General features: G+C 39.3%; 1 protein-coding gene across 5 annotated transcripts in view; it reads right to left on the bottom strand.

Moving 5' to 3' along the window:
• The window catches only part of Strbp (spermatid perinuclear RNA binding protein), a 114,839-nt gene that overhangs the window by 67,431 nt on the left and 31,995 nt on the right, over positions 1 to 15,413 (bottom strand). The gene's annotated exons all lie outside the window — the stretch shown is intronic.

Consider the following 15,413-nt stretch of genomic DNA (forward strand, 5'->3'; position numbering starts at 1 on the left):
CTACCTTGGAATGACCTCTCAAAGCTTTTTCTATTCCTTCAGGATATTTATTCCACTGACACACACTGTATTTCTTGTGTGAGTCTTACAATTTTAATAATCATATATATGACCCTTCTAAAATTCGACTACTTACTCCCTGGTATTCCTTTCCTACAATGCTCTTACCTTCTTTCCTATTTTAGATACATCCTCACTACCAGAATTTATAATCTGCTATGGCTCCCAGGTTTTTACAGTCCTCTCTTTTCATATCTTCACTTCTGTTCTTATCCATAACCAGCAATTCTTCTTGTTATCCTCTACTAGCTAAACCTCAATCCCAAATTAAACCCAACTCTGGTTATAACCACATCAGTAACCTTGAATAACTGAATGTGGATACCAAGAGGGGAAAAATATAAAATCATGTTATAATACTTTTAATTATCAGTAACCCCCAAATAATAATAATAATAATAATTCCAACAGTGGTGGTATTGGACCCCAGGGAAAATTTGAAAATATAGGAGGTTTTTGGTGGTCACAATGAATTAGGTAGCTAATCTTGGGTGTCTGGATTCCCAGCTTCCCTGGCAGTTATCAGCAAATATGGGATAGTAAATCTGCTGTCAATGTTCTAGAACTGCCCCAGTTAAAACACAAACAAGAACCTCCAATTGAAAAAAAAAAATTAAATATTCAGTAACTTTTTCACTCTCTTAATGATTACTTCACTGCTTCTCTTCCATGTCCTCACATTCCACTGGTCACTCTAATTCCTATTTCATGCAACATGTCAACACTGCTTCATCCTTACTAATGTATTTTTCCTTCCTTCCTGCTATTAAGAAGGAATTTGTCAGCTGGGAGCCAGTGGCTCATGCCTATAATCCTAGCTACTCAGGAAGCTGAAATCTGAGGATCATGGGTAGAAGCCAAGCAGGGCAGAAAAATCCATGAGACTCTTTTCTCCAATAAACTACTCAAAAAAGCTGGAAGTAGCCGGGAGCTGGTGGCTCACACCTATAATCCTAGCTACTCAGGAGGCTGAGATCTGAGGATCGAGGTTCAAAGCCAACCCCGGGGAGGAAAGTCCTTGAGACTCTTATCTCCAATAAACCACTAAAAACCAGAAGTGGCACTGTGGCTCAAGCTCAAGCGGTAGAGTGCTTGCCTTGAGCTAAAGAGCACAGGGACAGGGCCCAGGCCCAGAGTTCAAGCCCCATGATGGACAAAAAAAAAAGCTGGAAGTGGTGCTGTGGGTCAAGTGGTAGAGTGCTAGCCTTGGGCACAAAGATGTCTCAGGGACAATGTCCAAACCCCCGAGTTAAAGCCGCAAGACAGACAAAATAAAAAATAAAAAAAAAAAATAAAGAATCGATCATTGCCAGGCACCAGTGGCTCATGCCTATGGATCCTAGCTACTTAGGAGGCTGAGATCTGAGGATCACAATTCAAAGCCAGCCTGGGCAGAAAAGTCCATGAGGCTTTTATCTCCAATTAACCATGAGAAGCAGCACTGTAGCTCAAAGTGGTAGAGCACTAGCCATGAGCGGAAAAGCTGAGGGACAGCACCCAGGCCCTCAGTTCAAGCCCCACAAATGGAAAAAAAAAAAAATTTTTTTTATTTTAGAAGTAGGTTTTTTTTTGTTTTTTTGTTTTTTTGTTTTTTGTCTGTTGTGGGGCTTGAACTCTGGGCCTGGGCGCTGTCCCTCAGCTCTTCAGCTCAAGGCGAGTGCTCTACCACTTGAGCTACAGCGCCACTCATTTTTTATTTTAAAGAATGAATTGTCTCTAGGCAAGGATGAGAGGGGGCAAACTAGAGGAAAGTGAAGGAACCGGTGATTGTTGTCAAAGAAAAAAAAATGTACTTGACTTATGAAATGGTAACCCCAACACCTTAATAACAACAATAAAGTTATATCTTTTTAAAAAAGAATAAATGTCTGCAACTGGGGGATAAGATCTGAGGATCACAGTTCAAAGCCAGGAAAAGTCATATCTCAATAAATTAAAAATGCTAGAAGTAAGAGCTGTGGCTTACGTAGTAGAATGTTAGCCTTGAGCAGAATAAGCTCAGGGACAGCACCCAGGCCCTGAGTTCAAGCCCAAGGAATAGCGCATGCGCATGCACATACATACACATACACATACACACACACACACACACACACACACACACACACACACACACGCATGCACGCACGCACACACGCGAGAATAAATCATCCCTATTCCTACCTAAAACAAATCCCTGAATTCAAACCATACTAGATCCTATTCCTTTTTGCCCACTCAAGCATTTGTCTTCGGCATCGTCAGTTTTCTCCCTCTTCTGCATCTTATAATAGCACCCTTCTTTAAAGAAAAGAATGTAAAATTTTACTTGACCTCTTGCTTCACAATAGATACAAGCTCTGCTCCCTTGCAGGGCAGAATTCTTTTTGCTTCCATTTCCTCTCTTTCCATATTCTCTTACATCTACCTCAATCAGCCCTCTCACCCCAAAGCTCCATAGAAACTGTTTGTCAAGGCCTTATAGGATTTCCATGGTATTTAGTGCTGGGAATGATTCTCAGTCTTCCTCTTCGTTGACCTCTCAATTCAGCGATGGGTGAAAGTAGATGCTTCCTAACTACACTTTACTTCCCCTGACTTCCACACAAGACACCACTCTTTATTCTCTACTTTATAAATTACTCCACTGTCTCCTTTAACTCCTAAGTGCAGTAATGCCTCAATCTCTAGACTTCATCTCTTTACCATTGTACCCATCCTCCCATGCCAATTCCATTAAGAATATTATCAATACCTTTACTTGACTTATATAACTGTAACCTCTCTGTACATCACCTTGATAATCTTTAAAACTAAAAATAAATACCATCAATATGCTGAAGATGCCTCTATTATTATCTACTGAAGTTCCAGACTCAAACTCAAATACATTATCAACATATAAACCTGAGTGTCTAGTAAATATCTTCAACTTAACGTCTCTTCAATCAACTCCTGACATACACCCCCAGCACACATACATATACACACACAGAGCTTGTTCTTCTTAGTCTTTCCTCTCAAGAGAAGGCAAATTACTTCATCCCTCCACTGTTCATGTTAAAAACAGTGTTAACCTTGACACTTCTTTTCCTCTCACACTCCAGACATCTGATCCATCATCACATCCTTTCATCTTTACCTTGTAACTCTACCTAAAATCTGACCAATCTTATCCTTCATTGTAATGCCCTGGTCTAAGCTACCAACATTATTCACTTGAATCATACCAGTGGTTCCAACTAGTTATCTTCCTTCTCCACACAAAGGGTTTGGGCTTTTGTTCTTGTTGTTGCTTCTTTTTTCCCTTAACAACAGTATCCAAGATGTTTCAACTAGGTCAGCTCTGAGTATTTCATAATAAAGCCCTAATAATCTGATTTCACTAACTTCTTGGGTTCTTACCCCATGTACTGTCCTCCTCACTCACCATGTTCCACCCATACTGGTATCCTTGCTAAATAAGGCTTCAACCCCAGGCCCTCTACACTTTCTAGTTTACTGCTATCCACCTCCTTCCTTCACTTTTCAAGGTATGTACTCAAATGTCACCTTATCATGAGCTCATTCCTGATCATTGTATTTAAAATAGCAGTATACACACATACACAAGAAACTCATCCCAAAGCACATCTGTTCTATTACTCTCCAAAGGATTTATCACTGGTATATGATAGCTCTACTTTGTTTATTTTCTGTATGATACACCTAGAACAGAAACCGGTACAAAGGAGAAACCTGAATCCCTTAGCTGGGTACTGGCGGCTCACACCTTTAATCCTAGCTATTTAGGAGGCTGAGATCTGAAGATCACAGTTCAAAGCCAGCCATGTCAGGAAAATCTGTGCGACTCTTTATCTCCAATTAAACTACAAAAAAAAGCCAGGAGTAGAGCTGTGGCTCAAGAGGTAGAAGGATAGTATAAAAGCTCAAGGACAGGGCTAAGATCCTGAGTTCAAGCCCCAGAACACACACAAACACATACACAAAATACTTTTTCATACAGCACTGCAGTCAATGCTGCCTGAGAAGTAGTGAAAATAAAACATGTATAAATTCATTGTATGAAATTATTTGTCTATAATCATACAAAGTGAAGTATTGGCAGAGACAACCCAAGAACTAGGGTCTCCAACAACTTTTTAATTCACATCACTGTCTTTCTACAGAGTGATCGTTAAAAGTTCCACTTGACATCTATTGCTTTAAACCATGATCAAACATGGAACAGCACCAAAACTATACATACCAAAGTAGCTATTTTCTTCTAAAAGGCTGTGATAGAGGTTATTAGAATGTCTTTAGAATTTACAGATCTTGTAACAATTCTGACCAAAAGGAAATAAGGGCAATGTACCAAGAAACAGTTAAATATTCGCATACTCTGTCCTCCTGCATCCACTGCAGCACACTTAACCCTAAAAGATTAACTGGCCCTGCTTGGTAAACAACCTTCCAGGACTTTGATTCCAAAAAGAGTATCTGTTGCTGGGCTGGGAAGGTGACTCAGTAGTAGAGTGCCTGCTTTGCATGCATGAGGCCCTGGGTTCGATTCCTCAGCACCACATAAGCAGAAAAAGCCAGAAGTGGCACTGTGGCTCAAGTGGTAGAGTGCTAGCCTTGAGCTGTCAAGAGCTGAGGGACAGTGCCCAGGCCCAGAGTTCAGGCCCCTAACCACCAAAAAAAAAAAAAAAAAAAAGAAATCTGTTTCCATTCTACAGAATAGAGTATGGAAAAGAAAACATGTGGAGACAGAATGAACACAAATATTTAATTAAGCAGGTTTGCAAAATGATCTAAGAAATTGGAATCTAATTGTAAACTATCAGTAATGTTAAAACTGTTTAAAAAAATGTTAAAGCAAACAGACGTACTTTTGTTTTCACCCTTACAAAATATGTAGGTGTTTGCCTAAAAAAAAAATAGACAAAAAAGTTTTACATCAACATAAGAAATTTTTCTTGTATTACACAAAAAAGGGGGGGGGGCCCTCAGTAATAATTTAATTCCAAAGTTTTGCCAACACTCATTCTCTTATTTTTGGCACCAAAGCTTTGGAAACTGTGTATGTAGGTCAGAAAACACAAATAGCTTTTCAGAACAGTTCAATATATTTGGCTCAAATGTTATTATAATTCAACCTTTTCACAAATTCCTTTCAATCACAAGATTAGTACTACTAGTACTTTTGAGGAAAAAAAAAAAGAATGGAAAAAGAACATTTAAATGAAACTTGACAAACAAAATGAGCAAAAGGGAAAAAAAGCATGAGACAGGCTATACACTGTGATTATTGTAAAAGCAATGAATATAGGATCTGAAGATCTGCATTCTAGTTCCAGCTGTGTGTGTGTGTGTGTGTGTGTGTGTGTGTGTGTGTACATATATATGTGTATATATATATATATGTATATATATATGTTAGTGACAAGGTGGTAATTATGAACGAAACTCAACCTCTGTGAACCTCAATTCTTTTGTTTATAAAGTAAAAAGACTACCTCTAAATTACCTTTTAGGTACTATCTGGTTAAATATGATTTGCTAATAAATAAGTACTCCAGTTCATTTCATATGGGATGGATTAACATCTATGATTTTATAATTATATTTTATATATTGTAAGTATAAAAAAATTGAAGTTTGAACACAAAATGGTCACCATTTTTGAATTGTATCTAGAATGTGAAATTGGTACTGTCTGGGTTCTGTGAGGTGCTCATATATTTCAGAAATATATACTAAAGTATTTTACATATATGAACTTACATGAAAATGTGAGATTTTCTTTAAAATAAATTAGCTGAGTATGTAGGAGAGTAAATACAAATTACACTGGCCATATGTTGATAAGTACTTTAAATGGAAGATAGGGTTGCTCCTTATAGTTCACAAGAGTTATCTCAAATTTGTATATGTTTGAACATTTGCAAAGAAGATGTCTAAGCTGAGAGTACATAGTTCAGTAGAAAACCGGAAGTGGCACTGTGGCTCAAGCGGTAGAGCGCTCGCCTTGAGCTGAAGAGCTGAGGGATAGTGCCCAAGCCCAGAGTTCAAGCCCCACAACCAACCAAAAAAAAAAAAAAAAATGTAGGGAACAATGGTTTAAAATGAAACATTTATCAAGAACATAAGAAATTTATCAAGTCTTAAGTAATGCCTAGTAAAATAGGTTATTTTATATGCCATATTTTTTCTTCTTTTTTTTTTTTTGTTGGTCGTGGGGCATGAACTCTGGGCCTGGGCGTTGTCCCTCAGCTCTTCAACTCAAGGCGAGCGCTCTACCACTTGAGCTACTTTTTAGAGCACAACCTCTCTATTTTAGACAATCTATCATGTATAACTACATAAGACCATAAATTATTTTTAAAAAGAAAAAAACAAATTAGTGCTATTCAGGAGGCTGAGATCTGAGGATTACAGTTCAAAGCCAGCCTAGGCAGAAAGGCCGTGAGATTCTTATCTCCAATTAACCACCAGAAAACCAGAAGTGGGCTAAGGCTCAAGTGGTAGAACACTCAACTTGAGCTGAAGAGCTGATAGTACCCAGGCCCAGAGTTCAAGCCCTACAACTGGCAAAAAAAAAAAAAAAAATTACAGAGCAATGTGATTAACAAAGTCAAAGATCTGAGTCTCTACAGCAATATTGTTTCTGGTTAGGGCAGCTACAGAAATTGCAACACATAAAACTCTATTCAGTAAGACTGATAACATCAATGCTGTCACTGTACAGTATTGTTGCGGAAATGCCTGTTAAAAGAGAAGATAATAAATTGAGTGGTTTATGACTGATTCACTTCATTGTCTTTAAACTGAAAAACAATACTAAGTGATAAAGGTAACTGCAGAATAGCGTACAAAGTGATGCCTTTTATGGAAGCTTGAAAAATCCATAAATATTCACATAACTTACTGGTAAAAATATGAGTTCCAGGAACCAGTGGCTCACGCCTGTAATCCTGACTCAGGAGACTGAGATCTGAGGATCACGGTTCAAAGCCAGCCCAGGCAGAAAACTCAGGGACTCTTATCTCCAATAAAGCACCAGAAAACTAGAAATGGTGCTGTGGCTCAAGTGGTAAAGCACTTGCCTTGAGCTGAAGAGCTCAGGGAGAGGGCCCAGATCCAGAGTTCAAGCCCCACGACTGACCAAAAAAAAAAAAAAAAAAAGAAAGAAAAAAAGAAAAAAAAACTGGATGTGAGAGTATGGTTCAAGTGGTAGAAAGTTAGCTTTGATCTAAGGACAGCTGTCCTTAGCTCAGCACTCAGGCCCAGAATTCAAGTGCCAGAGTTCAAGCACAAGGACCAGCAAAAAAAAAAAAATTTACAGACACAGACACAGACATACACAGACACAGACATACACACACATATACGTGCATGCGCACCTCTTTTATATAAAAACATTCGAGGTAATAAAACAATTCAGCCTAGTAGCTTTTTTTTTTGTTTTGTTTCGTTTTGGTTTTTTTGTCAGTGACAGGGCTTAAAATCAGGGTTTAGGCTCTGTCCCTGAGCTTTTTCCGCTGAAGATTAGTACTCTTCCACTTTGAACCACAGCATCACTTCCTGTCTTCTGAAGGTTAACTGGAGATAAAAAATCTCATGGACTTTCCTACCCAGACCAGCTTTGAACTGTGATCCTCAGATCTCAGCTCTTGAATAGTTAGGATTATAGGTGTAAGCCACTGGCGCCTGGCTCAACAGTTTTATTTCTAGGGAAAGAAAGAACAGGTTAAGGAAAGAATACATATGTTGTACATATCCTAGCTACTGGTTTGTTTTCTTTATGGCGCGGGGCGGGGGGTAATCTAAAGCATGTTTAGCAAAACATTAAGATATAGAAAAGCTACGTGCAGTGAATAGTTAAGTTTATCACATTCTATTTTGTTCATGTGCTTTAAACAACGTAACTTCAAAGTATTAAAATTTATGTCCTCATACAAAATATTCACAAAGGAAACAGTCTTCTTTAGCACAGAACTAACTTGAACTTCTGTTTTAGTCTTCAGGTATTAACAACATAACTATTCAGTGTAAACTAAATATTGGTATTGATACAAGAAAGTTCTCTCATGTTTGTTTGAAACAGAATGAGACATATTTCATATTATCTAGGGGAGTAACCAAAGTCAGCCAATATATCAGAGAGTAACAGTAGCTGTTTCTGTAATGAAGGCCACAAGGAACAACTGAAGGTAAAACTGTCCAGAAACATTCTAATTCTAAAGTATCAAGTCCAGTAACACTTTTGTTAGGACAGGTCTTATGGGAATCCAAAGATGTCTCTATGGTCCTATGACTCAATTTTAGACTTTGCAAAAAATGGTTATAATTTTGAGTCTAAGTAAACTTTAGAGTATATGTCTACAAACTGTTTCTTAAAGTGCCAAGAGCAAATATTGTAACCTTGTGAAACCTAAGGTAAAAGCAGTCACAGACAATTTACAAATGAACAGGTGAAACTAAGTTACAAAACTAACATATTTATGTAGCACTTTATCAAGAGCTGTTATACTCATGTTCTCATATTTGAACCTATATGATTATCAGAGCAGGTAATAACCTCATTTTAGGTTGTGTTAACATGGGTTATCATATCTAAAATATACTTAGAGCCCAAAATACTAAACCTCCCAAAAACAAATCCTCAAAGAAACAACAACCCTGTTAACAATGGGCTAAAGACTTAAAGGAAAACTTCGCCAAAGAAGAAATAAGAATGGCCAATAGACACACAATGAGATGTTCAACATCTCTAACCATAAAACAAATGCAAATCAAAACAACAATGAACTTCCTCTATCTCACCAGTTAGAATGGCTACTATCAAGAAAACTAATAGCCAGGCGCTGGTGGCTCATGCCTGTAATCCTAGCTACTCAGGAGGCTGAGATCTGAGGATGGTGGTTCAAAGCCAGCCAGGGCAGTAAAGTCCATGGGACTCATCTCCAATTAATCACAAGAAAACTGCAAGTGATGCTGTGGCTCAAGTGGTAGACCACTTGCTTTAAGCTGAAGAGCTCAGGACAGGGCCTGGTTGGCTACATCAATGTGGGAGTGGGTACTTATTCTCACCTCATACTCTTGATTACCATATCCTTAACTGTGCTCCAGGGGAAGACTTGATCTATATAAGAAATCAGAGTGCTTAATAGTAAGGACTTCCACTTCTGGGTATGATGGAGTAATTGGTTCTACACTAGGCTTTTTGCTATGAACAACCGGACAAAATATATTTGGTAACTTTCAGGCTTTGGGCAATTAGTGGCACAAAAGTAACCTTGAATTCGGGAAATGAGTTCTGTGATTGCTCCTGCTCTGTAACTATTTGCTGAGCTAGAATCCAAACAGAGCATGGTTACCTAACCTTGCTAAGGAGGCAGAACTTGGCAATTGAGCTAACATCTTTAATCAGGGCATCAAAGAAGAAGAATCACATAGGAGTGACTCCTAAATGTTTGTAGGTGGGTTCCCTTGTGAATTCTTGGCAGAGGGCTGAGGCTTTCCATTTGGGGGGATCATTAGATGACTTTGCTGCAGTGGTTCAGCGATAATAGAGGTAGAGAGTAGAGGAGGCTGAAGCCATGGCCTAGCCACAAACTGAAAGACATTTCAGACAACTGATGAACTATTAGGAAGACCATGTGGATTGTGTAACATATATGCATATGTGTTGGGGCTGCAGTCTTGAACTCACTGTTGAACCACACCTCCCAGTTCTGACTTTTGATGTTTTGGAGTTAAGAGTCTCCAGGATTTGTCTTCCTCATGCTGCCTCTGAACTGCAGTTCTCAGATCTTAACCTCCTGATAGCTAGAACTAAAAACATGGGCCATAGTAGGTTCTGGTGGCTCACACCTGTAATCCTAGCTACTTAGGCTGCTCAAAGCCAGCCCAGGCAGGAAAGTCTAAGAAACTTTTATCTCCAATTAACTACCAAAAAAAAAAGCCAGAAGTAGAGCTGTAACGCATGTGGCAGAGTGCTAGCCTTGAATGAGAAAGGAAAAAAAAAAAAAAAAGCTCAGGGACAGCACACCAAGGCCTTGAGTTCAAGCCCTAGAACCAGCATCAAAAAAATAAAAAAAAGTTCAACAATAGAAATTATTTCTAATCAGGGCACCAGTGGTTCATGTCTGTAATCCTAGCTACTAAGGAGGCTAAGATCTGAGGATCAAGATTCAAAGCCAGCCTAGGGACAGAAAGTCCATGAAACAGTTATCACCAATTAATGCCCAAAAACTGGAAATGGAGCTGTGGCTCAAGTAGTAGAGTACCAGCCTTGAGCAAAAGGTTCAGGGACAATGTCTAAGCCCTGAGTTTAAATGTCAGAACCACACAAAAATTAATAATTTCTAATATAAATAATACATTCATGTAACATCCTTTTTAAAAAATTATCTAGGGGCTGGGAAGGTGGCTCAGTGGTACAGCACTTGCCTGGCATGCATGAGGCCCTGGGTTCCATTCCTCAGCACCACATAAGCAAAAAGAAAAAAGCCGGAAGTGGCGCTGTGGCTCAAGTGGTAGAGCGCTAGCCTTGAGCTGAAGAGCTGAGGGACAGCACCCAGGCCCAGAGTTCAGGCCCCATGACCGGACCCCCCCCCCAAAAAAATATATATATATATAAATATATATATATATATAATTATCTAGATGAGCCAGGCAACAATGGCTCATACCTACAATCCTAGGTATTGTAGAGGCTGAGATCTGAGAATCATGGTTCAAAGCTAGCACGGGCAAGAAAGTCTGTGAGTTTCTTATGTCCAATTAATCACCAAAAAGACAAAGTGGAACTGTGGCTCAAGTAATAGAGCACTAGTCTTGAGAATAAAAGTTTAGCAACATCATCTATGCCCTGAGTTCAAACCACAGGACGAGCACCAAAACAAAACAAACAACAAAAACAACAACAAAAAAAACCTACCTAGGTGGACTGCAAGATCATACCCATTTCATTTTAAAAAATAAAATAGGCTAGGAATGTGGCTTAACAGTAGAGTGCTTGCCTAGCATGCATGAAGCCCTAGGTTCAATTCCTCAGTACCACATAAACAGAAAAAGCCCAGAGTGGGGCTATGGCTCAAGTGGTAGAGTGCTAACCTTGAGCAAAAAGGAGTGCCCAGGCCCTAAGTTTAAGCCCCAGACTGGCAAAAAGAAAGAAGGAAGAAGAAAAAGAAAAAGGATGAAGGAGGATGGAGGAAGATGGAGGAGGAGGAGGAGGAGGGAAAAAGAAATATAATAATGCTCAAAACAAAAATTAAAGAAAGCATCCAAGAAATATATAGGATGAGTAGAGTTCAAGGAAAATGTGTTAGTATAGTATGATCCTAACTCAACTAGTAAAGTTCAGAAACCAAATACGAGGATTGCAAACATAGCTCAGTGGTAAACTGTTCTGTCTAGCACATGAGATGCCCTGAACTCAATTTCCAGATGTGAATCCAACTTTTAACAAAAGCTTATTTTCTACTGGCAAGGGAAGGGAGGAGGCTGGGGATGTGAGATGTGTAATTATATATACACTGGTATAACCTAAATTGTTTGTCAACCTGATTTCATATAGTTAAAACTGCTGTCTTCCTTTTTGCTCAGCTACCACCACAATCTCACAATTTTCAGCTACAATGCTGACACTGGTATATAAAATGAAAACAAGTCAATTCTGTGTATTCATGTGCATGTGTACGTTTCTACAATTTCTGTCTAAGCTTCTCAAGTGCTGGGATTGCAGCTATGTACACCAGCCTTTGCCCTGTTTGCAAATTTTTTTTTTCCTGCCTGGGCTAGCTTCAAATCAAAAAACTAGACCTCAGTTGCTTGAGTAGCTAGGATTACAGCCATGAGCTATCAGTGCCTAGCTAAAGTTTTTGTTTTTTAATGTCAAACTCATCTATAAGGAGTTAAGATGTAGCCCAGTGGCAGAATGCTTGCCAATTAGCCAGCAAAAAGCCAGGCTGGAGGTATGTCTTAAATAGTAAAGTGCTAGCTGTGAGCAAGCAAGTCAAGCAAGTACAAGGGCTCTGAGTTGGTATTGGCAAAAAAAACAAAAAAAAGGGAAAATATGGCCAAATGAAAGGGAGCAAAAGGCTGCAGAATTTAAAATAATTAGAGTAACCTTAATGGATAAGTTCTGAGCAGATCTGAAAGGGGTGAAGGACATTTCAGGAAGAAGTAAGTATGTGAAGCCCCAAAACTAAAGGATCGTTGTCATGTTTGAAGAACAGCAATGAGAAGAATGGAGTGTGCCAGGGGAGACCAAGAGTAGATGAAACCAGAGAGAGTAATAAGCCAAGATAAAGGAAGGGCCTTGCTTGACTATTAAGAGGCAATGCAGAGTTTTGAGCAGAAAATGAATGTGATCTGACACATGTCTAAAGAATTATGTGGGTCATTATATTGAGCTCGACTGTCAGAGGCAAAGGTACAGCAGAGGATCTGAGTAGGAATCCATTATAATAATCCAAGTGAAAAATGATCAGACTAGAGTAATGACAAGAGAGGAGATGGTAAGAAGCATATGTCACTGCATACATTTTGAGGTTAGAGCAACAATTCCTAGCAGATTAAATGTAGGTTATGAGAAAAGAGGAGTGAAGATTAACTCCAAGGTTACTGTCCTGAACAACTGGTGGATGACATTGCTTCATCAGAGATGGTAAGTCCTATGGGTGGAGTGTATTTCAAAAAGAAGAAATCTCAGAAAGAAACCAGTATTTAACATGACCCATTCCCCCAAATGACTATTAGATAATATACTGATGATTAGACAGCTGAATAGATTGCTACAAAGGCCAAATGTATCTCAGCTAGGGATACTAATTTAGAAGCCAGTATAAAAATAGTACTTGAAAATACATAAATCTAGATGTTTTAAATGGACACCTTTAAAAAACAAGTAGAGGAGAAAGGAGGAAACAATAAATCACTAAGGACTCACTAGTGAAATGGAATGAGGTAGGCAGGGGACAATGCACTATTCTGCAAGCCAGGAGTAAAAAGTATATCAAGAAGGAATGAGTAATCACATGTCAAAAGCTGCTTTCAGGTCAAACTAAACAAAGACTGTGAGTTGCTTACAGAATTTAGACACACTGGTGTTGCTGATACCCTACCAAGGACACTTTCAGCCGAGAAGCAGAAAAAGGCCTGACTGATGTGGGCTAAACAGAAAATAAGATGGACAGACTGAAACCATCCTAACACTGCCTGTGGAAATGTTAAACTGTGCAGGCATTTTTGGAAAACAGCTTTGGCAGTTTCTCAAAATGTTAAACATAAGGTTACCATAACACTCAGGAGAAAAGATTCACATAAAGACTGTGAGTCAGCTGGGTGCCAGTGGTTCACACCTGTAATCCTAGCTACTTGGGATCTATGATCTGAGGATTACAGTTCGAAGACAGTCGGGGCAGAAAAACTCTCAGAGACTCTTTATTTCCGATGTATTACTCAAAAAAGCTAGAGGTGGCACTGCGGTAGAGCAATGCAGTAGAGCAAAAAGCAGTTCAGAACAGTACCCAAGCTAAGAGTTCAAGCTCTAGGACCAGAATATTATGAACACAAAAATATTTATAGTAGCGTTTTTCACAATACACAAAATGTGGAAATAATTCAAATGTCCATTAATTGATGACTAAATAAGCAAATGTTGTACATCTACACAATGGAATATTACTTGACCATAAAAAAGAAATGAATATTGACACAAGCTCCAACAGATGAGCCTTGGGGGAGGGGGGAATATATATCTACTTGAGCAAAGAAATCAGAGACAAAAGATCACATATTGCATAATTCTACTTTTATAAAATGTTCAAAACAGGCAAATCCTAAAAAGATGGAAACTAGATGTGGTTTTAGGAACTGAGGGAAAGAGGAAATAAAGTGACTTTTAAGGGTTCGGGGTCAGAGGGGGGTGATGAAAATGTTCTGTAAGTAATGATAGACTTATAACTTTGGGAATATACCAAAAAATCACTGGATTGTACACTTGCATGATGAATGTCATATTAGATGAATTATATCTTAATAAAAAAAATATAAGAAAGCTGGGCGCCAGTGGCTTATGCCTGTAATCTTTTGGGTCTGGTCGTGGGGACTGAACTCTGGGCCTGGGCACTATCCCTCAGCTCTTCAGCTCAAGGCTAGCGCTCTACCACTTGAGCCACAGTGCCACTTCCGGCTTTTTTTCTTTTTGCTTATGTGGTGCTGAGGAATCGAACCAGGGCCTCAGGCATGCAAGGCAAGCACTCTACCACTGAGCCACCTTCCCAGCCCTTATGCCTGTAATCTTAGCTACTCAGGAGGCTGAGATCTGAGGATAGCAGGTCAAAGCCAGCCCGGGCAGGAAAGTCCATAAGACTCTTATCTCCAATTAAACACCAGAAAACCAGAAGTGGCACTGTAGCTCAAGTGGTAGAGCACTCACCTTGAGCTGAAGAGCTGAGGGACAGCACCCAGGCCCAGAGATCAAGCCACAAGACCAACAAAAAAAAAGAAAAAGAAAAAATGGAAAGAAAGTTAAACAAATATTCTAGCATTTACTACAAAGGAGGCCCAAAAATGGAAGAGTAGCTAGCAGTTAAACCACAGTAAAGTCTTTTTAAGGTAGGGAAAACAAGTATATGCTAAAAAGAAAAAGTATTAGTGAGGTAAGAACATTAAGAAAGGGAGATTCCTAAAGCAATATTCTTTATTTTTTTTTGGGGGGGGGTCCGGTTGTGGGGCCTGAACTCTGGGCTTGGGCGCTGTCCCTCAGCTCTTCAGCTCAAGGCTAGCACTCTACCACTTGAGCCACAGCACCACTTCCGGCTTTTTTTTTCTTTTTGCTTATGTGGTGCTGAGGAATCGAACCCAGGGCCTCATGCTTGCAAGGCAAGCGCTCTACCACTGAGCCACCTTCCCAGCCCCCTAAAGCAATATTCTTGAGTAACTGAGAAGGGATAACTAGCATGCAAGTGAAGGGCTTATCTTTAAGCCCTTAATAAATAAAAGTACAAGTGGTTCTATGGTAAGAGGAACAAGAGCTAAATTTACAGGCACTGCAGTTTTCATAGAGAAGTAAAAAGTATTGTCATCATCAATAGAAAGGAAGGTGTTATGGGTTTAAAAGGAAAAGGAATGAGGGCTGGGAATGTGACTTCATGGTAGAGTGCTTGCCTAGCATGCATGAAGCCCTGGGTTTGATTCCTCAATACCACAATGCCAGAGGTGGCACTGTAGCTCAAGTGGTGGAGTACTAGCCTTGAGCAAAAAGAAGCTCAGGGACAGTGCCTAGGCCCTGAGTTCATCAAGCCCCAGGACTAGCCAAAAAAAAAAAAAAAAAAAAGAAAGAAAGGAAAAGGAATGATTCCATAATCCCTTTGAAC

This window comes from Dipodomys merriami, unplaced genomic scaffold (genome assembly GCF_024711535.1).
Source record: "Dipodomys merriami isolate MVZ:Mamm:240054 unplaced genomic scaffold, mDipMer1.0.p SCAF_11, whole genome shotgun sequence".
Taxonomy (NCBI): domain Eukaryota; kingdom Metazoa; phylum Chordata; class Mammalia; order Rodentia; family Heteromyidae; genus Dipodomys; species Dipodomys merriami.